The following is a 27460-nucleotide window of genomic DNA, read 5'->3' as shown; positions in this document are numbered from 1 at the left end:
AAGATAGAAGTACTTCAAATAAACCTAATGTTACATCTCAAAGAGCTAGAAAAACAAGAATAATCCAGTCCCAAAATTAGTACACAGAAAGAAATAATTAAGATCAGAACAGAACTAAATGAAATAGACCGATAGAAATGAAATAAAAGATCAACAAAACAAAAAGTTAGTTTTTTGAGAACATAAATAAGACAAACCATTAGCTAAACTACCTAAAAAAAAAAAGAGAGAGAGAGAATACCTAAATAAAAATTGGAAATGAAGGGCCGAGCCCGTGGCGCACTTGGTAGAGTGCGGCGCTGGGAGCGCAGTGACGCTCCCGCCGCGGGTTCGGATCCTATATAGGACTGGCCGGTGCACTCACTCACTGGCTGAGTGCCGGTCACGAAAAAGGACAAAAAAAAAAAAAAAAAAAAAAAAATTGGAAATGAAAATGGAGACATTACAACCAATACCACAGACATACAGAGAATCATTAGAGACCATTATGAACAATTATATGCAAGCAAATTTGAAAACCTGGATAAAATAGATAAATTTCTGGATACATAAAATTACCAAAACTGAACTAAGAAGAAATAGAAAATCTGAACAGAATGATAGCAACAAATGAGATGGAAGCATTAATCAGCAGTCTTCCAGTAAAGATAAGCCCAGCCTTCACTGTTGAATTCTATCAAACCTTTAAAGAGGAATTAATACCGATCTTTTTAAAACTATTACAAAAAAATTAAAGCAGAGGACATTCTCTCAAATGCATTCTATGAGGCCAGTGTCACTCTGATACCAAAATCAGACAAAGATACAACAACAAAAGAAAACTATAGGCCAATTTCCTTGATGAAAATAGACATAAAAATCTTCAACAAACCATTAATAAACAAAATACAGTAGCACATCAAAAAGATTATACATCATGATCAGGTAGGATTCATTGCAAGGATACAAGGATGTTAAAACATGCAAATCAATAAATGTGATGCATCATATCAACAAAATCAAAGGCAAAAACCATATAATTATCTCAATAGATGCAGAAAAAGCATTTGACAAAATTCAACATCACTTTATGATAAAGACTCTCAACAAATTAGGTACAGAAGGAAAATATCTCAACACACACAAAAAACCATATATGACAAACCTATAGCCAATATCGTCCTGAATGGGGAAGAGCCAAAAGATTTTCCTGTAAGAACAGGAACAAGACAAGGATGCCCACTCTCACCATTCCAATTTATAGTAGTATTGGAAGTACTAGCCAGAGCAATCAGGCAAGAGAAAGAAATAAAGTGCATCCAAATTGGAAAGCATGAAGTCAAACTGTCCCTGTTTGCAGATGACATGATCCTATATATAGAAAAACCTCTCACAAAACCTCTACCAAAAACCTCTCACAGCTGACAAATTAATCTAGTAAAGTTGCAGGATACAAAATCAATATACAAAAATCAGTAACATACTGATTTTATACTCAGTAATGAACTAGCAGAAAAAGAAATCAAGAGAGAAAGCCCATTTACAAAGCTACCAAACATAAAAAAATACTAAGAATAAATTTAACCAAGGAGTTGAAAGATTTTTACAAGTACTACAAATAACTGCTGAAAGAAATTAAAGAAGATATAAAAAGAGGGAAAGACATTCCATGTTCTCAAATTGGAAGAATTAACATTGTGAAAATATCCATACTACCCAAAGTGATCTACTGATTCAGTGCAATCCCCTATCAAAATACCAATGATATTCTTCACAGAAATAGAAAAAACAATCCTAGCGTTCATGTGGAACAGCAAAAGACCCCCAATTAGCCAAAGCAATTCTGAGCAAGAATGTTTACATACATAATGAAATGATCTTATGCAATTCAACTTAAAATCAGAAAGCTGAAATCTATTATTTATTTACATATTTTGCATATCTAATTAATTACCTACATTTACATATCAACAAGTCTGAATCTTTTTAAAATCAATTTTATTGTCTTTCTATGTTGGACTTTCTTCACTTAGATGATGGTTTCCAGTTCCATCCATGCTGCTGCAAACAATAGGATATCATTTCTTTTTATAGCTAACTAGCATTCCATTGTGTACATATAGCACACTTTTTTTGATCCATTTATCCATCACCAGGCATTTAGGTTGATTCCATCTCTGAGCTATAGTGAATAGTGCTGTGATGGACATGGGAGTTCAGGTGTCTTTTTGATATATCACTTTCATTTCCTTTGGTCATATAACCAGTAGTTGGATAGCTGAGTCATAAGGTAGCTCTATTTTTACTTCACCCTCCATACTGTTTTCCACAATGGCTGTACCAATTTACATTCCACCAACAACATAGGAGGATACCATTTTTTCTGTATTCTCATTAGTAGTATTATTTTCTGTCTTGTTGACAGTAGCCATTCTAACAGGGGTGAGATGATATCTCATTGTGGTTTTAATTTGGATTTCCCTGATGATTAGTGTTTTGGAGCATTTTTTTATATGCTTGTTGGCCGTTCCTATGTTATCTTTTGAGAAATGTTTGTTCAGTTCCTTTGCTTATTTTTAAATTGGGTTATATATATTTTTTTGCTGTTCAGTCATTTAAGTTTCTCACATATTCTGAATATTAGCCTCTTGTCTGATGTGTAGTTTGCAAACCCTTTTTTTGCATTTTGTAGGTTGTCTCTTCACTTTTGTTGATAGTGTCCCTTGCAGTGTAGAAGCTTTTTAGTCTGATGTAGTCTCATTTGTGTTTTTTTGTTTAGTTGCTTGTACCTTTGTAGTTTTGTTCAAAAAAAGCATTGCCCACTACCATTTTGTGTAGCATTTCTTCTATGTTTTCTTTTAGTAGTTATTTAGTTTTGGGTCTTAAATTTAGGTCTTTGATACATCTTGCATTGATTTTTGTGTATGGTGAGAGGCAGGGGTCTAGTCTCTATCTTTTTCTGCATGTGGCTATCCAGTTTTCACAGCACCATTTATTGAAGAGGCTGTCTTTTCCTCACTGTATATTCTTGGCACCTTTGTTGAAAATCAGTTGGCAGTAAGTGTGTGAATTGGCTTCTGGGTTCTTTATTCTGTTCCATTGGTCTATTTGTCTATTTTTATGCCAGTACCATGTGTTTTGGTTACTAAAACTATTTTCCAGTATATTTTAAAGACAGTAAGTGTGATGCATCCAACTTTGTACTTTGTGTTCGTGATTGCTTTCACTATATGGGTCTTTTGTGGTTCCATACCAAATTTAAGAGAGTTTTTTTCTATTTATGTGAAGAATGTCATTGATATTTTGATAGGGATTATGTTGAATGTGTAGATTGCTTTGGGTAATATGGATATTTTGGTGATGTTAGTCCTTCCAACCCAAGAACATGGAATATCTATCCATTTATTTGTGTTCTCTTCAATTTTTTTCACCTACGTTTTATAGTTTTTATTGTAGAAGTCTTTCACCTTCTTTGTTAAATTTACTCTTAAGTATTTCATTTCTTTTTAGTAGGAATTGTGAATGGGATTTCTTTATTTCTTCTTCAGCTATTTCATTACTGCTGTACAGGAAGGCTATTGATTTTTCTGAGTCTTGATTTTTGTATTCTGCCACTATACTGAATTCACTTATTAGTTCTGGTAATTTTTTGGTGGAGTCTTTAGCGTTTTCTAAGTAAAACTCTAAATATTTGGGGATTATGTCCTCTGTAAATGGAGATAGTTTGACTTCCTCTTTACTGATTTGGATGCCCTTTATTACTTTCTCTTGCCTTATTGCACTGGCTAGAACTTCCAGTACTATGTCAAATAAGGGGGGGGAAACAAGGCTGAATCTTAATTTTACCTATCTAACTTTACAAGCATTTCAATACCAAATCTGTAGACTAAGCTTTGCTCAAAATTATTAACATGAGTTTGATTTCCTTAACACATCTACTTAATTGAAAAAGATTTCTCCTAGTTAAAAGACTTTTATGAATGGGTGAACAACTTTATCTTTCTGAGAAAGTTGTGGCTACAAATCACAGGAAACTTAGGAACAGAGAAACTAGCTCAGGACATAAAACCTAGGATTGAAGATATACAGGGTAATTCTTATTACAACAATAATAGATGTGTTGAGTCCTTGTTTGTGGTCCCTACAGCAATAGGACCTTCATGTGCTGCAAAGGGGTTGGTAATATAGCCCCTAATCCTGGGTACAAATCATACCATTCATCAGTTTTTTTCTGTGAATTAAGTAAGCACAGGTATTAGACTGTTTCCATTGCTTATAACAAAGTACGTGAGACTGGGTGATTTATGAAGAAAAATGCGCTTTATTGCTTACAGTTTCTGAGGCTGGGAAGTCCAAAGTCCATCTAGTGGTTGCAACAGTGACTCAGGGGTCTCACATTGCAAAATGGTAGAAGCAGAGAAAGCAAGAGAGAGAGAGACAGACTCTCCTCTTCTTTTAAAACCCTCAGAACCGGGTCCCTGACCACCGTTTTTAATCCATTCACTACTGCATGGTCCTACAATCCAATCACTTCTTCAAGGTTCCCCCTTTCAATTACCATAATAGGATTTCCCACTCTCTTAACAGTCACAGTGGGGACTAAATTTCTAATACATAAAACTTGGAGGACACAATTCAAGTTTCAGGTAGTTTTGGGGGGACATAATTCAATCCACTACATTCTGCCCCTGGCCCCCAAAACTCTTGTCCTTTTCACATGCAAATATATTCATTTCATCCCCAAAGTCATAACTTGTTTTAACTCAGGAGACCAAAGTTCAAAGTCCCATCTGTGAAATCAATGTAAGTTATCTACTTCTGAGATACAAAGGTGGGACAAACATAGGGTACATATTCCCATTCCAAAAGGGAGAGACAGGCCAAAAGAAAGGTGTAATAGGTCCTAAACAAGTCCAAAACCCAGAAGGGCAGGCATTAAATTTCAAAGCTGGCAAATCAGGTACCTTGACTCCATGTTCTGTGTCCTCTGCATGCTGGTGTGGAGGTTGGGTCCACAAGTTGTCAGCCAATTACACTACTGTGGCTTTCCTGGTCTCAGGCAATGCTTTAGCTCTCACAGGCTGGCTCTGTATGCTGGTAGCTCCAGAGGTGTGGGGTCTCCATGGCGGTCCTGCTTCCACAGCTCCACTAGACTTGGCACTGATGGGATTTCTCTGCAACTCTGACCCCATGTTTCCTCTCCACATTGCTCTAACAAAGGCTGTCTGTGGTGACTACACCCCTGCGACAGATCTCTTCCTGGGCCCGCAGAATTTTCCATACATCCTTTGAAATCATGGTGGAGGCTCCCAAGACTTCCCAGCTCTGGCATTCTTTGAGCCTGCAGACCTAATACCATGTGGATTCTGCCAAGGTTTCTGGCTTGTATTTTCCAAAGCTGTATGTCCAGCCACTGGGTCCATGTTAGCCACGGATGGAGCAGCCAAAGCAGCTGGGGTGCTGGAAGCAGCTTCCTGAGGTGGTCCTGAGCAGTGAGCCTGTGGAGGGTGCCTCAGGTCTGTTCCCCAAGACCATTTTGTCTCCCTAGGTCTTTGGTCCTGAAATAGAAGGATTGGTCCCAGAGGCTTCTGCAATGCCTTCAGAGCCCTTTTCCTCTTCTCTTGATACTACCTTTTCTTTGTACTAAGCTTCTTAGCACCATTGGATTTTTCTTCTGAAAATGCTGTCTGCTACTCCACCATATGGCCAGGCTGCAAATTTTCTAAGTCTTTACACTCTGCTTCCCTTTTAAAGTCTGGGGTCTAGGCTTTGGGGTCTGCAGTCAGAACAGTTGAACAGAACAGTCATGGAGTCTGTTGTAATTGGTGCTGTTAACCCTTCTGGAGACCGAGACATCTTGCTGTACTTTGACTGAAAGCAACTCTGCTGTGGGAGTCTAGGGAATTTTAAATTCTGATGGTGTGGAGCTGGACTGTAAGTAGAATTGGGTAGTCTTTGGTCTTTAGGAAATCATTTTTTAGAACAGACCAAATGGTTGCAGAGAAAGGTGACCTAGCTTTGAGAAAACTCAATACATAAATATCAGAACTGCCAAAAGAGATAAATGTTACTGTCATGAAACTGCTTTAAATTTCCATCCCCAAACCTCATTTTAAAATAGTTTCATTTTAAAATTTTCTTTTCTTTAGGAAGAACATAAAGTCTTTCAGGAAACTGCTCTGGGAACTCTGTACTAGGGAACTCAATTTATTACTAAAGTGTTTCTGAAAAAAGATCTATTGGACACAGAGTTCAAGGTCACCTAGCTACTAATTCCAATGAAAGAAAAACATAGGGAGTGCTTGTAATGTTTCCTTTTAATAAGACAAAAAGAGTAATGTTTTTCTTAAAGGTTCTGGTGTTAGATGTTAAAAGTAAGCTTAGACAGTCAGCAGAGAGACTCATGGGCAAAGAGGGAGCTAGGTTTGGAAAAGAATAGTCTCTTTAATTGATTCAGGTAGTAAGTGGGGTAAAAGAGAACCCACCATTAGATTAACCCGGAAAGAGGTTGAAGATTTACAACAAGACAAAGTGTTGATACCTCAAGGAATGCTGCGTACCCAAATCTCGAAGACTTGGCCCTTTTCCATAACTTTTAAACTACAATGTAGGGAATTTGACTTTAAATTAGAATAATAAAGGCAAAGTTAAGGATTAAAAAAATGTAATAATTATATTGTAGGAATTTCCTTTTAAAAATTTCTCTAAATGTGATATTCAAATGCATCTATTCAACGAATAGTCACTGAATATCCAAAAATTGTGCTAAGGGCTATGAAGATTAAGATAAGAGAATAATGTTTACAAGCTACAATTTGAGGCAGTGTATAAGAGCTACAGTTGTGCTAAATATATAGCACTACTTGGGTATAGGGCAGGATGGGAGATACTACTTTCTGCTGAGACAATTATGGGAGAGATTTCCAATTATGGGTTGAGCCTTTGTTGAAAAATTTCTATGGGTAGATAGAAAAGGTGATAAAACATCTTAGGTAAAAGGGATGAATGAGCAAAGACTTACAATAAGAATTTATTTAGTCCCATTACGTACCAGGAGCTATACTCTGGCACTGGTTAAAAAAAATAAATGATTATGACACAAAAGTGAAATGAGAAAAAAAATGTGAGAAATAGTGAGCACACCAGATACACAGATTTGCTTTCCTATACAAACTGGGGACTGATGATAGATATTTTTGAATGCCAGGCTAATTATGATTATTGAAATAGTTAAATATAAATGACATAGAAATTGCATTTCAGTGAATTAAGTGGAAAATCATTTTCTAGTCATGTTTCTTTGTTTGTTCTTATGGCTGTCTGGTATGAATATGTGAACCCTTGACCTTGATGTTATAACACCACATGCTAACCAACTGAGCTAAACAGCCAGCCACAATTCTAGTTTTACTTTGAATCTAGAAGCACATATTGGAGGAACCACCACCTGGTGGTAGGGTACATACATCACATCATCTGCTGTTGAGAGGTGAATAAACTTTCTGAAGTTTCAAGCTACAAAACTTTATTTCTAAAGTGGTAATCAGAATGATCACAAAATAAGAGGTGATAATTCGCTGTGTAAAATCTCCCCTACCAGATTCCTTTCTAAATAGAGAAATCTTTGAGTGCATCTAAAATAGAATTTTTTTTCCTGCAAATACTGATATATGTTTAAATAGAAAAATGGTGAGAATTCTCCTATTTATTTATCCAAAATTTTTAACAGTTATCAGTTATAATTCCATCAACTGCTGGATGACAACATCATTATTTGATGCTCCGTTTACCCTCTTCTCTCCAAATATTGACTAGATGTTAATGCCTAGGGCAACCATGAAAGCCACATGTTGAAGATAGCAGAGACCCCATGGGTCTGCATCCCTGAGTGACTATGTGGAACAGAATCTTCCTCTTCCCTCCCCACCCCCATGCCCACTCCATAACAACTACCGACCTTTACTTGAATGAAAAATTAACTTTCTCACATGTTTATAGGTTTGCCTGTTATAGCAGCTAGCTTTGGTATACTATGTAACATGATCAGATTGACTCTGCTCTTTTATTTTAGCACTTTTGACGGTGTACTAGTCAATAAAGTACAACATACAAACTCTGAATCAGTTTAAAATATTCAATCTACAGTTAGGTATTCTGGAGTGGGGTATGAATGTATGATCATTAACAGATTCAAATAAATTCAGCATTGAAGATTTTGTGTGTTTTTTTTGTTTGTTTTACAGATATGGATACAAATGAGAGAAAAGGAGCTATTAAGTGACTTGTCTGATATTTTAGCTGAGGTGTGTGGGGGTGTCTGTGCATGTGCACGAGAGTGTGTGTCACTCCTGACACCAAGGTGGTGCACTTTCCATAATTTTAAACAATTGTTAAATATGGTCTAATTCCCTCTTGCATTAATGTTACCATGGTAAAAAAAAAAAATGAAAAAGCTGTTTGGTTATCATCTTTTTAAATGACTTTTTATACTTAAAACATCATTGTCGTCTCTAGTTCATTTTCCTTGACTATAATAATACCTGTTCCTTTAAATTTCTTTAGTAAATTTTCCAAATAAACCTTACCAAATGTTTACAAGTTTTCTATTTGGTGTGAACCTAGCTCTGTCATTGACTTCATAAACCTCTGGCAGTCAAGTGAATGGTTTTATACACATCACAGCTCATGGCATGGCTGAATAAATACTATTTAATGGTAGATGGTTTACAGTGTGGATTCATATGCATGGAACCATGCAGGCACTAAGTTACAATAACTGGGCAAGTTGTCACAGCTGGAACACAAGGGGACACGTAAGAACCATGGTACCATAAGCCTAGAGCTAGTATTTCAAATTAAAACTCACTGTTTCCAGTGCCTCGTGTCAATACTGATTCTTAGCCTTTGGGAGAAACTGAGCTGTAGTTTGGGGAAGAATAGTTTGAATTTTGGGGAGAGAAATATGGAGCATAAAAAAGGGCATATTTTAATATACATCTGAATCTTTCAGCCCATCTTACACAATTGACTGCACTTCCCTCTTTTTGTCTGGAGTTGCTTCTTTATTTGGACATAGCCCCAGTGTCTTCTGTTTTAAAATGACTCAGGCAATGATAGCCCTTCAAAAACCAACTCCTTTTCCCCACACTTGAATAAAGTTAAAGAGAGATTCTATTACCTCTTGAACTCTTGTCAACATCCTTGGGAATAGCTGAGAAGTCTCTATAATAATTAAAGAAACTAGCACGGTGAATTTGTTTAGAGATTATTTGCAAGTGCAGAACCTAACTAAGAAGGTTTAGTTTTTTAATTCTGCTAGAAATGCAGTGGAAAGTTATATGACTTTAGGCTATTGAAGCATTTATTTTTTTGGATGTCAGATGGGTGCCTAAGACAGAGTTGCAGGTCATGCTGTGTTTCAGTATGTTACCCAGAGAGTTGATGAACAGACAGATGCACCATATTCCTCATGCTTTTGTTCTGAGAAAAAGTACTGCCAAAACCACATCCTGTTACAATACTTCATCTGAAAGAATGCCTGGCACTACAGCATTAATTAGGAAGTGCCCCTTGCCGTGGCCAGACCCCTCCTTGCTGAGATCATGCTGTCAGATTCAAGCCAAGGCTCCAACTCTGCCAGGTGGACCACAAAATGATGGATATTCTTTTTTTTTTCACCCAAGAGGAAAAGATGCCTGTGCTCAGCTCTTCCATGTTAGAAATTCACTCTTGCATATCTTATGTCTCTCAATGACGCCTCCAAGGATTTCATTTCTTTAGACCTTAAGAGATCTTTGAGGAGATAAAGAGCGTGGATTATCAGGCAGTCACTTGAAGAACAATAGACAAAGGCAAAGGCATCAGAACACACAGCAGTGCCTGCACACATCAATGCTTTGTTATGATGTCAGATCATGGTAATTTTCAACTGTAGCAATTTGGCAAATTGGATCTTCAAACAGGTGAGGAAATTCGCCCTAAAAAAAATAGCACTTTTACCAAGAGACTGATTGCTTTTTTTTTTTTTTTTTGTAGTTTCTCTTCTCTGAGTGTTTGCTGTATGTGTTTAATGCTCCACCCTTTGTTTTCCTGGCCTTGTAGAAAGTATGCTACTCTCTTCTGGTTTCTTATGATAGCTTTGCTCACTGAGGCAGAGCAGCCCTGGAACTGTTTAATACATCTGACTGGCAGCTATCCTCATGTGTAGCCGAAAGACCCCTAGAATGCACTTCCTATTTCTAAGATGTGGCTGGAGTTAATAAAAATTAATTAATTTTCACCTGTTTAAATTTTATATCATCAAAGACAATCACACTTTTTTTAAAAAAACATGGAGTAATTTTTCTTTCTCTTTAAGTGAAATTAACCAAATTATGAATACTGTATTTGCTAAATCCTTTTATAAGATTTTCATCCTTGTCTTTACCTTTTAAATAAAGGTATATACTATGGTTTCAAACAAAGGAAATGAGTAATAATTTAATCATAATTTGTAAAAATAATAAAAACTATAATATTGGCAATGTGGTGACTTTGTTCTAGTTAAGCTGATCTGTGTAATTTATTTAATGAGGATAAAATGTCATAATTAGTGATTAACCAAACAATTATCCAAAATTACTCATCTATTGTTTGGGACATCAAAAAATGTGAAATCCTATATGTATGCAATCAATATGGGATTGTTAATATTGATGATCACTGAGCTTGCCATGTTTCGGTGTAAATAAAAGTGAGAAAGATTTAGTAACTGTAATGAGTAATAAGTGATCCAGATTATGGCTAGGGTTAGTCTCCACTCCCCTCAAAGAGAACTGACAAAAAGCCTGCCAAATCCCTTATCTTTGTTTACAATACTCAACCCCAAATGAGTAAGACCTCTGATTTCTGATATTATCACACTATTATTTCCATAGTCTGTCATTTCAAAAACCCTCTAGCTGATGCCATATAATTACTTCACCTTCTCTCTCTTTTTGTTCTAGGCCTGTGACAAAATCACAGTCTTAGTTTTCTGAGAGAATTCTTTATGCCTGCACTAAGAAGCTGAGAGCTGCTAAAGAAAACCCACAATAGAGGCAAATTGGTTTCAATTAAACTCTTCAATAATCTCACATGGGCTGTCCACACTGTGCAATAACACCACTGCAACTCACCTCTCCCACTTATTCCTTAAACCTCTGATTCTGTTGGGAATGTCCCCATCTTCCCCATAGAAAGCACGAGAACCCATTGGCATCTACTAATAGTCTATCCTCTTCCCTTCTGTTACATTTGAGGATCCTCCCTCTTCTTAAAATTAATCTGTCCTTGGTTTTGAGCCCATTTCTTCTCCTGAAACTACTCTGATCATTTTTTCCTTGCTTACATTTCAACCCTTTCTTTCTAATGCATTCATGTTGCCTTTTAAAATCCTCATATTCGCTGGTACAAATAAGACACTCAACCATTCCCTTTATTTCTTTCTTTGAGCAGAAGACCTAACTCTTTCTCTTCAAATATAAAGTTCTCAAAAGTATTGTCTATATTGTCTCCTTTTTAGTGAGTTTATTCACATTATGAACATTTATTTAAAAACTATTATATACCATACACCTTTCTAAAACTGGTTTGAGAATTATAATCATCATGACAGTATAAATAATTCAAAATGATCATTTTTGGGTCAAACTGAATTCAAGTTTCTTCTTCAAAACTCTTATATGCCAATAATATAACTTTAATGGCTGTCGATAATGAATTTTTTCTGACCCTCATATTATTTGGCATATTCTTGTATATTTTTTTCTTTTACTGTGTCAGTCAACTCTTCTTTACTATGATGTACAGCTCAGTCTACAGCTGTGTTACCATTATACTTTATTGCTGTTCATTCATGCTACATGGTCTTTTAGGTGCCTTGAACAACACAACAGAAACTGAAACGTTCTGCTGTCCTAGGAAGGAAGATTTGCAAAGAGTGTGAAGAATATAGCTCCCTCATTTTTACAAAGAGAGAAATCCTCTGTGAGACTTTTAAATGACTATCTCTAAAGAGTTACAGAGAGCATTACATATGTATGTTGGTTAGAAATGTGGCTTCTCACTCAACCTTCCATGATTCCTTTGCCACCCTGGAACAACCTGGTAAAAATAGGGACAGAAATTAATTCTGTACTGAATCCCAGCTTAAGCCCAAATTGTCTGCCCTTATAAACTCAGGAGTGCAGGTTTTATCACCGTCTGGGGAGCTTAGGATGAATATCCGATACCACCCCAGCTGGTAACAGTTACTTCTGGCAAATAGTAGGACTTTATAACTCCTCCTTTTCAGGATCCTGATGCTTTAGTTCAAGTCTAGGGCCTCTCAGAGCCTGAATACCATGTACCTCCACCAAACAGAAGAATTCCTCCATGAGTCTGGCCTCCTTTCCTCTGTAAAATTAATACATCCTGGAATGTTTTTCTTTAAGACTACTCTGTTTCATGGCTCAGAAAACTATTGGGTTAATGACATCTCACAACTTTTCAAAAAACTGTTATATCTTTAACCAAGATGATGTTAGAAGGCTCTCATGGTAAGGTATTAAGGATATGGAAAGCCAAAATGAGAGATATTTTTTAATTTAATGGGGGACATTTAGCTCCCTAGACATTATAATACACAGGTCAACTATTAATATGCTGGCCTTCTTAGAACATTAGGTACTATAAAAACACACAAAGCAATGAACAAAAACACTCCCTAAACTTAAGACTGTTAATAATATGTTAAACATATATGGGTTCATTGGAGCCATAGTCTATCCATACATGTTATGATAGGCACTCAAAAATGATTTACAATCCTGTAATAAACACATTTCTGTAGTCTCTGTAATAAACACATTTCAGTAGACTCTGTAATAAACACATTTCAGTATTTCAGAGATTTTTCCCAGTAAAAACTTATTTTCTTGCACACATAACAATCCAGTGCAGGTGTTTGTGATTGGTAGGTGGGTTTCCTTCATGGGGTAGTTCAGGGACCCACTCTCCTACCATCTTGTAACCATGCTGTCCCCTGGGGCTTCAGAGTCTTCTTCATTCAATGGACAGATGGAGGGAATAAAGGAAGAAAAGGCCTATTCACTCTCAACCATCCGGAAGAGGCATGAACCATTTCTGCTAATATTACATTTTCAAGAACTAGTTGCATGGCTCCTTCATATACAAAGAATCTGAGAAAAATTCTCTCTGGCTGGGCAATTGATTCTCATGACTACTCTACACTGAGAGTAGAGTAGTCATGAGAGGTGCAGAAATTTTTGGCAAACTGCTAGTCATGTCTTCTGCAGGATTATCATAGAAAACTTCCAGAATATAAACTGGTAAGTCCGAATCAATTAAAACGTATTTATATTCATTCACACATTTGAGTCTCATTTAACACTGTTGTGCTACTATATCAGTTCTCTAATTTGGAGTTTAAATGTTGCATGGGCTGGCTGTTAGGGGTATCATTTCATGAAGTACCACCTACTCTAGTTGGACCAGTCACTAAGGTATTCTAAAGATCTATGTTGTTCTTTGGTGTTTCACTGAATCCTTTTTCATGTTTTCAGGCCTGCTAGTAATCTCATGGCTACTACACATGTAGGCTTGGGGTTTGACTAGGAAGAAGCAGCAAATAATTTGTTTCTGTTAAAGTTCAGCTTTGATATCTATGTCATCCGATCAGACTCCCAGAAGCTCATTTCTACCTCTGTTTCCTCTAGGCTAGATTACTACAAATCTCTGTTGGCCACTGAATAAATTGCTCTCTTAAGTTAACTTGCTCTATTTTTTTTTAATGTTTATATGTTATTCTATCTTATCATGTAAATGGTCCATGTTTTGTTGCCCTCATTCTGTATCATTATTACAGTTATATGCTAAACTCTTAATGAATATCATACTTTGAAGTTTCTGTTATCAGAATAATATGCATGCTCATTCAAAGAAATAAAATATTTCAACAGAAATTGCATTAAAATAAATTTAAGGCCTCATATTTTATTTCCCCTTCAATGAATAACCAAAGTTGAGATATTTTCTGGGTTTAATGAGCGTACTTGTTTGACATCTATCTTAATTCTTTTACATATACATTCTACCAGATATGATGCATTCTTGCTAACTCTTGAGAGAGGCCTATAGTGTAAACATAAGGGATTTGAAAAATATATTTTAATTTATATGCAACATGGAATTACTGTCTTTTTTTTTTTTTTTTACTGCAGACAATATTTATTTTTTATTCCTGTGTCCATGCAGAAACCACTAGAAAAGCAGAATACTTTAGTTTTAATCAGTTTTACCTAAAAACAGAAAAATGAAAGAGCTAGTCAGAATTACCGTAAATGTTTATCTCTCTAAAAGAGCATTACTAATACAACAAATATAAAGTTATCATCACAAGTGTCAGACATAACAGAAAATGGAATAAAATGAATAAAAAGTGCTTGTGAGACACTGATCATGAGAATTTAGCTAAGACGAATTAAATGCCAAAACTGAATGGGAAGGTCTATTGTATATTACTCATCCCACACATTTCCTCAACCCCCTAATTTGCCATTCTTAAGTGTTCCTAGAATTTTGATGTCCACATAAGCGCCATTTTCTCAGAGAAGGTTAAGATGAATTTCTGTTGCTTCTGTGTTTTGATATTAAACTCCTTCAGAAATACGAGAGAAAAATTAAAATGGTTTAGATTTTTTTTAAAAATTTTATTTTGTCGATATACATTGTAGCTGATTAATGCTCCCCATCACCAAAACCTCCCTCCCTTCTCCCTCCCCCCTCCCCCCCAACAATGTCCTTTCTGTTTGTTTGTTGTATCAACTTCAAATAATTGTGGTTGTTATATCTTCTCCCCCCCCCGCCCCGGTTTGTGTGTGTGTGTGTGTATGTGTGTGTGTGAATTTATATATTAATTTTTCGCTCCCTCCAATAAGTGAGAACATGTGTTATTTCTCTTTCTGTGCCTGACTTGTTTCACTTAATATAATTCTCTCAAGGTCCATCCATGTTGTTGCAAATGGCAGTATTTCATTCGTTTTTATAGCTGAGTAGTATTCCATTGTGTAGATGTACCACATTTTCCGTATCCACTCATCTGATGATGGGCATTTGGGAAACAAGCAACCCAATTAAAAAATGGGCAAAAGAGCTAAGTAGGCATTTCTCTAAGGAAGATATCCAAATGGCCAACAGACATATGAAAAAATGCTCAACATCACTCAGCATCCGGGAAATGCAAATCAAAACCACATTGAGATACCATCTAACCCCAGTTAGGATGGCTAAAATCCAAAAGACTATGAACGATAAATGCTGGCGAGGCTGCGGAGAAAAAGGAACTCTCATACATTGTTGGTGGGACTGCAAAATGGTGCAGCCTCTATGGAAAATGGTATGGAGGTTCCTTAAACAATTGCAAATAGATCTACCATACGACCCAGCCATCCCACTGTTGGGAATATACCCAGAGGAATGGAAATCATCAAGTCGAAGGTATACCTGTTCCCCAATGTTCATCGCAGCACTCTTTACAATAGCCAAGAGTTGGAACCAGCCCGAATTACTGTCTTTTTAAAGTCATAACCTGTACTCTTCCTTAAATTATTATTTTTTAGTGCATTTTTCCTGCTTCTTAATTTTAAGGAGTTTTTCCCCCCATTTCATCCTCTGCCCTAGGCAGGAGAACAGAGGCTATGATGATTGGAAATAGTTGAATAGGTCCATGGATGACTTCTGTACTATAAACTAAGAATGTTTTGAAAATACTAGGAATTGAAATGCGTGTTAGAGTTGAACTAGGTGAGGTTGAAAGTAATGTGTCTACTACCCCATCAAATCTATCTTTTATTCTGCTGGCAAGTGGGGAAATTTGACTCATTTTGTATCCTCCTCTTTTCTTTAGTGGTGAAATAGCTACTTAAGAGTGGGAAAATGCAAACTGGTAGGGCACTCAGTTCTCAATGCTCTACTGGAGCTGGTATTCTCGTCAAGAAATGTGAGTGCCACAGTCAGCGTTTGTGACCCTCTGGTGTCACAAGTCCTGCCAGACCTTTCCATGTTTCATGGGCTGGGGGGAAACAACACATCTTTGGCTTGGAGGGTAGTTTCCCTGATTTCAAAGCTAGCTGAAGAATTAATGCTGTGATGGTTAACCTTATATGGTTGGTCCAATGTGCCCAGATATTTGGCCAATCATTATTCTGGATGTTTCTTTGAAAGTATTTTTTGAAGATATTAACATTTCAATTAGTAAACTTTGGGAAAGAAGATCACCACCCATAATGTGGGTGGACCTTATCCAATCAGGTGGAGGCCTTAACAGAGCAGACTGACCTGCTCCAAGTGAGAAGGAATTCTGTAAGCAGACTGCCTTTGGACTGCAACTACATCTCTGTCCTAGATCTCTACTCTGCTGGCCTAGCCCATCAGATCTTGGGCTTGCCAAGCCTCCACAACGTTGTGAGCAATTTCTTAAAATAAACTTCTCTATGTAGTTATATACACATCATGTTTGTTCTGTTTCCCTGGAGAACCCTGACTAATACACTAACATATGCCAAACTAGATAAAACTCCAGTTTTGTAGCTATGCATTTATTTATTTTTGAGATTCAGATGTTTTGTGGAAGAGTTTACATTTGTAGATAAAAGTAAACAATTTTGAAATGCTGCACAATTTAAAAAGCTATATTTATATCAATAAATATGATAAATATGAATAATAATAAAGTAATAAATCTAATAATAATTCTGACATTAGTGACCTAATCTTTTTAAAAGAAAAAGCTAAAAATAACACTTTTCAAACACTTTAAAAAATTGATATCATATAAAAATGCTAAAAGTTTTTTTTGTCATTGTAAGCATAGTGTTTTCTTAAAGGTGCCCCTTTTACATATATGATAGAGACCCAACCCCTTTATAATTTTTGCTCTAATTGCCATTCCAAAATTGACCCCTTATTGAAGTCATTTGAGTGTTTGTGTTTATATGTGTGTGAGAATAAAATAATTCATCAGTAATAGTCTACCTTCCAGAATTAAAATTCTCCTTCTAGGCTTAAGTTGGATTAAAAAGGCAAAGACATGGACAGGTGTTGACTTTTGTCATTTTTAAATTAAGTATTCATTTTTATCAAAATTATACAAGCACAGGGCTATAACATATGGACTCAAATACTCTTAAGGAATTCTCAGAAAAAATAAACTCTTACCTGCTTATTATCTGTGTTTTTAATATCTTAACAATTTAATTGCTGCCTCTAGATTTCCAGGTGATCTGTGTTAGTTCCATTTTCCAAATTGCAGGGATATAAAACTTTTCATGCACTTCCAGACCTGGAGAACATATCACACTTTATTAGGTGATTGAGCTGGTATGGGTTATGAATTGACAATAAAAATGGGCTAAGGTCTTGAATTTACCTAAGACAGAGGAATTGGGCATATATAATACAGTTAGCTAAGATATAGGTAGAATAGGAGAAAATCATATAATTAAGTATGTCCACATATGTATACAGGGTTCATCCTACAGTGAAGACCAAAGTCTACTAGGCACATACATGTGGACAGAGTTTCCATTCAGGTTTTTTTTTTTTTTTCTTTTTCCGTGCTTAAACGTAAAGGTCCATCACCTTGCACCTGTAGTATGGCTTCTCCTTTCCTTCTGCCATCCATTTATTCACCATTGCCTCCATCCACCATTGTCATAACCAGATTGTCAGCCAGTTGACACGAGAGCCTCAAAACCCAGTCTGTATCTCAGTCAGGGCCCGTGACATATGGAGCTGAACAGGGGACAAGTAAGGAGTAATTCTGAGGAAAAAACAAGCATTGAACAAGCATATATAATTTATAAAACTTTTAAAAGACTAAATGCTATGGTTTTTCTTCTATAGGTTCATTGTCTCCAAGGCAAGTCTATTATTCTAAGGTATTAGAATAAGATCATCCATTGACTTCATTTTAAAAATTTGGAAGTCTACTTGTATATACAGAACCTGGCACATAGTAGTAGCTCAATAAATATTCCATAAATAGCTGCATGCATAGATGGAAAAATATTGTTAATTTGTAATTTAAATTATTTTAGTTCCAAAATATCCACTATTCCTAGTTCAAGCTCCATATGAATAGGATCTAAAAAACTAATTTCTAACAGGAATTTCACATTATTTTTTTTTCCAGTTTAGGTAGTGGTGGCCTTTGTGTTTTCATTTACCTTTTTCTTCTTTCAGAAATACTATTAGCCTTGTGCCAGAATTATATTTTTGAAGTAGTCTGACTCCAAATTGAAATACATAGAAATAGCCCATGTATTCACATCTTTTTTTCCAGTCCCGGTCTTGGTCTTTTTCAACTACTCCCAAAAATTTATAATGCAAAGTAGGGAGCCCCTGAGACCTCAAATAATGTAGAGTTGATAGAAATACAATGTAGTTTTATTTTTACAGAGTCATGGTAAAATTAGCAATGAGAGAGAATCAATAAAGTAAAAACATATCCAGGAAAGAAAAGAAACTTTTTGTTTTTTTCGCTTAAGCAGTGTCACGAGTTATAAAGAATTGTAGGGGAAGATGTTTAGATGTTTAGATGTTTGTCTGTTCAGTGTTACGGTAGTAACAGTTAATACTCTTGAAAAAATTGTTAGTTTCTCTTTATTAAAAAGTGGTTTTCATGAAGCTAACTCTTAGTGTTGCTGTTTACAGTTTCAATACAGTAAAGGCAAATGGATTTAAACAGGGAAAAACGCTGCCCAGAATTCAGTCATGCTTGTACTTCCTCATGAATCTAATGCTGTTCAGCTCTACTTGTTGTTGCCATCGCAATGTTCCTACAAATAAAATTTAATAAGTTGCATTTGTCAGAGAGTCATTCAATAATAAATATCAGGAGGCACTAAATGAATTATTACAATCATATTTATAATTATAGGAATTTGTAGAGGATATTTCTAATATAATTTCTAATATAAAATTACTTAGCAGAAATTTATTCTATAAATTGCTCATTTCGGTAGGAACATGCCAGGTGTGTGTTCTACAGGTGATGGTAGCAGAAATGATAATGTAATCTCTGAGGATATAATGGGTTTTGAGCTCTTTTCCTTCTCGAAAGTGTATGGTTGCATCATACTATCTCTCCCTCTCTCCAGTAAGTGTGAACTCTTGTCAGCCTTTATTAGTTCCTCACTTTATCTTGTGCTAACTTCCTATAGTTGAGCAGGTTACCAAGCAACCACTGGCTGCCTCTAAGAGTGTGGCAGTGGTACCTCCTGATATCTCCTGTCACAATGTCTCCTGTTAAATTGTCAGGACTGGGGCACCAAGGTGGTTGCCATAGTCACTCCTGGCAGTAGCCTATGGTTGCCAGACTGAGAGCCTAATGCTGAGTTCCTAAGATAATTAACAAAATAGGCCACTCTAACTGCCATTTAAAAAAATCTAAATGACATTTTGATAAACATGAGTGATTCACACCATTAAAGTGTTTGTGATAATTAGAGTTATATGAACTAAAATATTTGAACTGGGTGAAATGTCATTCTGTCTAGGCATAACATTTCTAAGTGTGGCATTTAAGGTTTATTGTTGCTGTTTTACATTTATTAGAAAGTTACTCTTTTAAATTGAGTGCAACTCTTAACTGTTTTATGTGGTAAGTAGCTTCATCTTCATTTAGCAAGCACTGTAAATATGTGCATGTATGTAGCTACTAGTTTGGGGTTTAATTGGAGGAAGTGTTGCTAATAGTAAGAATAGCAGGTGTAGTTACCACTTATTGTTGTATCCTATGTGTCAGATCCTGTGCTTAAGCACTTTACTTATATTCTCTCATTTAATCTTCACAGTCTTCATGACTTTCTCATATTTAAATATGAGAAAACCAAAACAAGGAGAAGAAAAGTAGTTTAAAAAGTGAGAAAACTAAGAAGAGCAAAGCGGGGATTTTAAACCTAGATTTGTGTGAGACAAGAGGATTTAAGCAAATGTGATTTTGAAGAAAAGAACTATAGAAAAGAAAAATCTGGGGTAGATGAAAGGGTCTCCAAGTGAGAAATTATTTGCTGTAGAATCTCCTCTTTGCAGCACTGGCTCTTGAAGTTGATACAGAATCAATCTAATGAGGAGTAGACTGCATGCATGATATAATTTGAGGAGTTAAAGCAGACCCCAAAGTATGAAAAATTTTTCTTGCTGGATCTCAGAGTGATTCCAGAATCATTTATTTGAGTTATGACATTGTGGGTTTAGGAATTAACTGGACCTATAGTGATCAGACAAGGATTTTTATGATGATGAGTAAGGGGAAGGAAAATTCCCAAGAATGGCCTACCTGGAGATAGAAACTGGGAAGAATGTTAAATAGGGGTGGAGGAATATCTTGGAATATAAACAACTGGGAAAGTGGAATTTTAAAAGTAGGTATGAGATGTTGAATGTAAGTTATTTACTTCATAATTTTGCAAAGGAGTTGATATACAGCAAAATTCATTTATTTTAGTCTATAATTCCGACAAATGCTTATACTCACGTAATCACTTCACATAGTTAGACTGGCCTGCCTTCCTTCCTTCTGTCCTTCCTTCTGTCCTGTCCTTCCATCTTTGTCTCTCTCCCCCCCACTTCCGTGGTAAGAACACTTAAGATCTACCCACTAAGCAAATTTCAAGTATACAATAGATTATTAGACAACAATAGTAACATTTTCTTTCATTAGACCTCCAGAACGTATTCATGTTGCGTAATTAAAAGTTTGTCCAGTTTTATTATTTTTCAAAAATGTTTGTCTATTATAGTCTCTTTACCATTTCATATAAATTTTAGAATCAGTTGATTGATTTTGCCAAAAAAAAAATCCACTGAGATCTCTGAACAAAATTTGATTTCATCAGTAGATCATTTTGGGGAGAATTGACATCCTTATGTTATTGAATCGTCCATTCCGTGAACATGCTATGTCTTTTTTTCATTTTGGTTTTCTTAGATTTCTTTTATCAGTGTTCTTTTAGTTCTTTTAGTGTACACAATAGTGCACATATATTGCCAGATTTATACCTAAATATTTTATATTTTGGGAGCTATTGTAATGGAATGGAAATTTATTCATTTATTTATTAATATTATTTATTATAAGCATATTATTATTACAAATCATGATTTTTCTTTATGCCTTTTATCCAACCTATTCCTCCCCAAACTCCCCAACCCCACCTCACCCAATCTTTAGTATTCTGAAAGTTCAAGGAATTGTTTAGGTCTTTCTTTCTTTCTTTCTTTCTTTCTTTCTTTCTTTCTTTCTTTCTTTCTTTCTTTCTTTCTTTCTTTCTTTCTTTCTTTCTTTCTTTCTTTCTTTCTTTCTTTCTTTCTCTCTCTCTTTCTCTCTCTCCTTCCTTCCTTCCTTCCTTCCTCCCTCCCTCCCTCCCTCCCTCCCTTCCTTCCCTCCCTCCCTCCCTCCCTTCCTTCCTTCCTTCCTTTCTTCCTTCACACCCAGTTATAAGTGAGAACATGTGATATTTCTTTTTCCTTGTCTGGCTTATTTCACTCAACATAATTTTCTCCAGATTCATCCATGTTGCTGCAAACGCCAGAATTTCATTCTTTTTTTATGGCTGAGTAGTGTTCCACTTTGTATATATACCACATTTTCCTTATCCAGTTGTCTATTGATGAACATTTATGTTGATTCCATATTTTGGCTATTGTAAATAGAGATGCAATGAACATGGGAGTGCAGATATCCCTTCAACATGATGATTTCCATTCCTTTGGATATATGCTCAGTAGTGAGATGGCTGGATCATATGATAGTTCTTTCTGTAATTGTTTGAGGAACCTCCATACTCTTTTCCATAATGGCTGTACTAATTTATAGTCCCATCTACAGTGTAGGAGAGTTCCCCTTTCCCCACATTCTTGCTGTCATTTGTTGTCCTTGTTCTTTTTAATAATGGTCATTCTAACTGGGGTGAGATGATATCTCAATGTGGTTTTTGTTTGCATTTCTCTGATGACTAGTGATGTTGAGCATTTTTTTCATATACCAGTAGGCCATTCATATGTTTTTCTTTGAAAAGTATTTATTCTTCTCCTTTGCCCATTTTTAAATTGGATTATTTTTTTTACTGTATAGTTGTTTGCGTTTATTATATATTCGGGATATTAATCCCTTGTCAGATGTTTAGTTTGCAGATATTTTCTCCCATTCTGTAGGTTGTCTTTCTGCAATGTTGATTGTTTCCTTTGCTGTGCAGAAGCTTTTTATTTGATAGAATCCCATTTGTTTATGTTTCCTTTTGTTGCTTGTGCTTTTGGAGTCTTATTCGTAAAGTCTTTGCCCAGTCCCCCTTCCTGGAGTGTTTCCCCTATGTTTTCCTTAAGTAATTTTATGGTTTCAGGTCTTATATTTAATTATTTAACCCATTGTGAGTTGATTTTGATATACGGTGCAAGGTGCAGGTCCAGATTCATTCTACATATAGAAGTCTAATTTTTCAGCACCATTTACTGAATAGACAGTCTTTTCCCCAATTTGTGTTCTTGTTGCCTTTGTCAAAGATCAGTTGGCTGTAAATCTGTGGGTTGATTTTCAGGTTTTCTATTCTGTTCCGTTGATCCAATTGTCTGTTTTTTATGCCAGTACCATGCTGTTTTTGTTACTATGGGTTCGTGATATAGTTGGAAGTTGGGTAGTGCTATGCCTCCAGCTTTATTTGTTTTGTTCAGGATTGCTCTGTTTATTTGGGGTCTTTCGAAGTTCCATATGAATGTTAGAATTGTTTTTCTATTTCTGTGAAGAATGACATTAGTATTTTGATGAGGATTGCATTGAATCTGTAGACTGCTTTGCGTAGAATAGACATTTTCACAATGTTAATTGTTCCCATCCAAGAGCATGGTATGGCCTGAAGTTTTCTTTTTTGGAAAGTTTTAAACTTTAAATTCTATTTCTTTAACAGATATAGGAATACTCATGTTACCTATTTAATCTTTAGCACTTTATATCTTATAAGGAATTTATCCAATTCCTCTAAGTTGTTGAATTTATGGCCACATAATTCTTTATAATATTTACTTTGTGGTAGGCAGACTTCTGAGAATAGCTCCCAATGACTCTTAATTTTATTTTCTCTTCTGTTAATATGATGGGTCATTATTCCCATGATCATATTGTGTTACATAGCAAAAGGGATTTTGCAAACGTAACTAAGGTTACCAGTCAGTTGATCTAAAGATAAGATTATCTGGGTGGGACAGTCCTTAAGTAGATGCATCCTGTAAAAGCAGAAACTTTTTCATGAGCTGGTAGCAGAAGATGAAATCAGAAATATTTGAAGTATCAAAAGAACTCTGTGTACCATTGCTGTTTTAAAAATGGAGAAGACGCCTGTGAAAAGAAATGTGGGTGTGCTTTAAGAGCAGAGAGAAACCCACATGGCAGCCAGCAAGAAGACGCTGACCTCAGTCTTATAATATCAAGGAACTGAATTCAGCCAACAACCTGAATGAGCTGGAAGAGAGTTTTTCTCTGGAGCCCTCAGATAAGGGCCCAGTGTAGCCAATGCCTGATTTCGGTCTTATGAATATCTAAGGAGAAAACCTAGTTGAGCCCATCTGGACTTATAAATGGGTTTTGTTAAAAGTCACTAAATTTGTGGCAATTTGTTATGCCAGAGATTGAAAATTAAAACCTCTTTATTATTCATCTGATGTCTATAGGGTCTTAAGTGATATCTCTTCTTTTATTCCTTATTTTGGTAATTTGCATTTTCTCCACTTTGTTCTTTGTAAATCAAGCTGGAGGTTTATTAATTTTATAGATCTTTTTAAAGATTTAGTTCTTGGTTTCATTGATTTTCTCTATTTTTTCTCAGTTTTCAATTTTCAACAAATTTTTTTTTCTTTATTATTTCCTCCCTTTGTGCTTGCTTTGGGTTTAATTTGTTCCTTTTTTTCTGGCTTATTAAAATGGAAGCTTAGATCATTGATTTGAGACTTCTTGTTTTTAGTATAAGCATGCTGCGAATTTCTCTCTAAGCACTGCTTTAATGCATTCCACACACTTTGATATGCAATGTTTTCATTTTTATTCAATCAAATGTACTCTAACTTATCTTGTTTCTACTACTTTGACCTATGAAATATTTAAAAATTGTTGTGTAATTTCCAAACATAAGAATTTTCAAGTTGTATTTCTGTTTTTGATCACTAGTTTAATTTTGTCATAGCTATAAAATATTATTTGTATGATTTTGATACTTTTAAATTTGTTTAAGTTTGTTTTACAGCTCAGAATATTCTTGATCTTGGTAAATGTTTCATATGTTCTTGAAAAGAATGTGTATTCTGTCATTACTGGGTGGAGTGTTCTATAAATGTCAATTAGGCCAAGTTGGTTGATAGGATTCAAGTCCTCTACATCTGTATTGATTTTCTGTCTACTTGTTCTATTGATTAGAGGAAAAGGAATGTTGAAATGTCCATATACTTCATTGGCAAATTGCAGATTTACCTATTTTTCACATCCATCTGTTCTGTGAGTTTTGACCTCATAAATTTTGAAGCTGTTTTGGTAGGTACCATTAGCATTTTTATATCTTTCCTAATGAATTGACTGTTTTCATAAGTGTTCCTCTTTAGCTATGGTAACATTCTTTGTTCTGAAGTCCATTTTGCCTGATAGAAATATTCCCACTTTAGCTTAATTTTGATTAGTGTTTCTGTAGTATATCTTTTTCCATGCTATTACTTTTAACCTAATCTTCCTATTTATGTTTAAAATGAGTTTCTTATAGTAACACATATGGGACATGCTATTTCATTCAAAATGGCAATTCCTTTTTTTTTTTTACTTGTTATGTTTACAACACTTACAAAATATTACTAAATGTTTTCCTTTGTTTCATCTCTTCTTTGTTTCTTTATTCCTCTTTTGGCATTTTTTAAATTAATTTTTTAATTTTTCAATTTACCAATATATAGTGTAGCTGAGTTTTGTGTCCCTTTAGTGATTCCTCCTTTCCCCCCTCCCTCTTCCTTTCCCTCTCCCATCAATATCGTATCTGTTCACTTATCTTAACAAGTTCAAGGAATTATTGTGATTGTTGTGTCTTCTTCCCCCCACCATTTATTTGTTTGCATATTTATTTATTTATTTTTATTAGCTCCCTCATATAAGTCAGAACATGCAGTACTTCTCTTTCTGTGCCTGGCTTATTTCACTTAATATAATTTTTCGAAGTCCATCCATGTTGCTGCAAATGGTAGTATTTCATTCTTTTTTACAGCAGAGTAGTATTCCATTGTGTAGATATACCACAGTTTCCTTATCCACTCATCCCATGATGGGCATTTAGGCTGGTCCCAACTCTTGGCTATTGTAAATAGCACTGCAGTAAATGTGGGAGTATAGGTATCGCTTTGACATGATGGTTTACACTCCTTTAGGTATATACTCAGCAGTGGGATAGTCGGGACATATGGTAGATTAATCTGTAATTGTTTGAGGACCCTCCATATCATTTTACGTAAAGGCTGCACCATTTTGCAGTCCCGTCAACAGTGTAGGAGGGTTTTTTTTGTCTTTATGTTGAATCGAGTATTTTTTATGATTCCATTTTTATCTCCATTCTTGACTTATTATTTATAGCTCATTAGTTTTGCAAGTTTTGTTGTGGCTTTCATAGAGTTTACAGTATAATTCTTTAATTAATTTCAATCTACTTTCACATAATATCATACTGCTTCATGTGTAGAAAATTTGGGGTTGAATATTTTTTTCTTTCAGTACTTTAAATTTGTCTTGCCATTATCTTCTGGCTTTAATAGATTCTGACAACATGTTTTTGTTTGTTTGTTTGTTTGTCTTTGTAGTGTCTTGTAATGTTTGTTTAAAAGCTGGACATCCTATGTAGGAGATGTAAGTAGATTTTATTCCTGGAAATGAGCATGCCTTTTCTTTTGGTAGGACTTTAATGTGAAGGAAGCTGAGCCAATCTAGTCAGGAGTTTAGGTAGATTTTGGTTTTATTAGTGCTATAATTGCCCTCAGTGAATTTATAAGCTTTCGATTACTCTAGAATTAACTTGTGTTTGTAGTGGGAGCTGGTTTGCCAGAATGTTTTTCTCAATGTCTGCTACACCTTCAATTTTAGGTGTTTTCTTTGTGCCTGTGCCTGAGAATGAGTCTCATTTTATACTCTTGACCCTTTTTCAGCAGTCTGCTACTTTCACGTGTTATTTGACATTTGTTAGCCTTGTAGTACTGGATGAAGGAACACGTTTTACTCTCATTTAACCATGGTCTGAAGCATAAGATGTGTCTCTAGAGTTTGGATGTAGGGCTTTTCAGTTTTGCTGCCTCTCATCCAATGCTAGAAGTTTTCTAAGGGACTGGATCCAGGATGTTTTTCTATCCCTCACCAGGGGTACATGAATTTTTAAAAATTCTCTTCCCAAAGATGCAATAGATTTTTACCCTTGGCAAATAAATTTATTACTCTTTCTCTAATGGTTTAAAGCTTTTTTTCTTTTCTTCTGTAAGAAAGATACCAAGAAAGATATGGATGGGTCTTCTTATTGTTATTTATTTATTTATTTATTTATTTTTATGTTATAAAGTTAAACTTTATTTTTTTTTGTTTTTTGTTTTATTTTATTTTATTATTTTTATTATTTTTAATTTTTAACTTCTCAATATACATTGTAGTTGATATTTGTGACCCTTTACCCCTTCCTCTTTACTCCCCCCCCCACTTCATATTGTTTTTAGCTGTGACTATTATTCCCCACCTCCAGATTACTCACAATCATGGTGGCTATCTTAACTCTTTTACTCTGTCTTTAATCTTTCTTGTGAGAAAAGCATGTGAGTGTTTACGGATTCTCTTTAGGTCCAAGGTTCCTTGGGGTTCTATACTCTCACACTACTCACTCACTTATACTATAGCGATTTGTTAAAAAATTTGGCTGAATTTTGACTATCAAGTATGAAATCCTACCTTTGCCCTAAGTAAAGAAGTATTTGCAATCTGTATCTCCTTGGATGCTCCTGTCTTTCCTCAGATTTCTAGTTACTTGATTACCCTGTAGTTCCAGCTCCCTAATGAAAAATTCAGAAAAGTTTGTATTTTGCAGATTATCAGAAATTTTTATGTAAAGACAGGAATGACAATTTTTCCATCTTTGTACATTCTAAGCAAAAGTAAGAAAAAAATGGATTTTTAAAACAATTTTGTTGAGGAATAATTGAAATGGCACATATATAAATTGTTCAAATTTCTAAATTTTGACATATGTTTACATCCATGAAACCATTACTGTGATCAAGATGATGAACCTATAACATCACTCCTTAAAGTTTTTTCATGTTCCTTTATAATCTCTACTTCCTGCTCCTCCTCTACTCCCTAGCACCACGAGGCAACCACTGATATACTTTTTCTCACTGTTGATTATTT

At 35.3% G+C, this 27460-nt stretch overlaps 1 pseudogene; it reads right to left on the bottom strand.

Moving 5' to 3' along the window:
• LOC134379062 (heterogeneous nuclear ribonucleoprotein L-like) overlaps positions 1–27460 on the bottom strand; it is a 54258-nt pseudogene that overhangs the window by 6942 nt on the left and 19856 nt on the right.

Source organism: Cynocephalus volans, chromosome 5 (assembly GCF_027409185.1).
Source record: "Cynocephalus volans isolate mCynVol1 chromosome 5, mCynVol1.pri, whole genome shotgun sequence".
Classification (NCBI taxonomy): Eukaryota; Metazoa; Chordata; class Mammalia; order Dermoptera; family Cynocephalidae; genus Cynocephalus; species Cynocephalus volans.
This window is presented reverse-complemented; position numbering and strand designations above follow the sequence as displayed.